Source organism: Oncorhynchus tshawytscha, linkage group LG22 (assembly GCF_018296145.1).
Source record: "Oncorhynchus tshawytscha isolate Ot180627B linkage group LG22, Otsh_v2.0, whole genome shotgun sequence".
Classification (NCBI taxonomy): domain Eukaryota; kingdom Metazoa; phylum Chordata; class Actinopteri; order Salmoniformes; family Salmonidae; genus Oncorhynchus; species Oncorhynchus tshawytscha.
This window is the reverse complement of record NC_056450.1, coordinates 32798437-32799558: the sequence shown is the minus strand read 5'-3', so window position 1 is coordinate 32799558 and position 1122 is coordinate 32798437. Positions and strand designations below refer to the sequence as shown.

The following is a 1122-nucleotide window of genomic DNA, read 5'->3' as shown; positions in this document are numbered from 1 at the left end:
CTGTTCCTTGTTGGGTTGTTGTGTCCTTGTTGAGTTGTTGTGTCCTTGTTGGGTTGTTGTGTCCTTGTTGTGTTGTTGTGTCCTCGTTGGGTAATTGTGTCCTTGTTGGGTTGTCGTGTCCTTGTTGGGTTGTCGTGTCCTTGTTGGGTTGTCGTGTCCTTGTTGGGTTGTCGTGTCCTTGTTGGGTAATTGTGTCCTTGTTGGGTTGTCGTGTCCTTGTTGGGTTGTCGTGTCCTTGTTGGGTTGTCGTGTCCTTGTTGGGTAATTGTGTCCTTGTTGGGTTGTCGTGTCCTTGTTGGGTAATTGTGTCCTTGTTGTGTTGTCGTGTCCTTGTTGGGTAATTGTGTCCTTGTTGGGTTGTCGTGTCCTTGTTGGGTTGTCGTGTCCATGTTGGGTAATTGTGTCCTTGTTGGGTTGTCGTGTCCTTGCTAGGTTGTTGTGGCAGCAGAGCCAGAGGTTGGTGGGTTGTTAGGTTTATCTGATGGTTCCGTGGTTATTGTGGTCATTCCAAAGGAGGGACAGAGAGCATTCAGTTGTAAATTGTCTGGTCACCAAACAAGGAATGCACTGAACGGCATCCCCAAATTGAAAATAAGAGCCAATCATTATTTATTTATTTATATATGAGGATTTAAAAATCTTGCTGAATAAAGGCACTGTTTGATGATGTAATGTATAAAATTAGTTGGGAAAAGTAATACCCTTGTTACTGTTCACATTTCTTTTAAAAATCTTTATCCAATTCCTCCCGTCACAGTCAATTTGAAGATTTGGCTGCAGAGATGATCTTCTCCTTTCATTTAGACAAAAGAAATCCTGGAGATGCCGGGGATTGAACCCGGGGCCTCATACATGCAAAGCATGCGCTCTACCACTGAGCTACATCCCCTCCCATACATGAACTTATGCAACAGGCTTTATGTGCTTTCCCTGCAGGCAGGTGTCAGTCCTTATTGGTCCTGTGAAAGAGGAGCCAATAGACAGCCAGGATATTTCTGTTTGACTGTTATGCAATATGATTTGAGGTGCCCAGTCTTAACCCTTGACCTGTGTGTGTGTGTGTGTGTGTGTGTGTGTGTGTGTGTGTGTGTGTGTGTGTGTGTGTGTGTGTGTGTGTGTGTG

General features: G+C 44.7%; 1 non-coding gene across 1 annotated transcript; it reads right to left on the bottom strand.

The window, feature by feature from the left end:
* Window positions 1-817: 817 nt before the first annotated feature.
* Window positions 818-889, bottom strand: trnaa-ugc. The gene has a single exon. It is a non-coding gene; the product is annotated as a tRNA-Ala (tRNA).
* Window positions 890-1122: the final 233 nt, after the last annotated feature.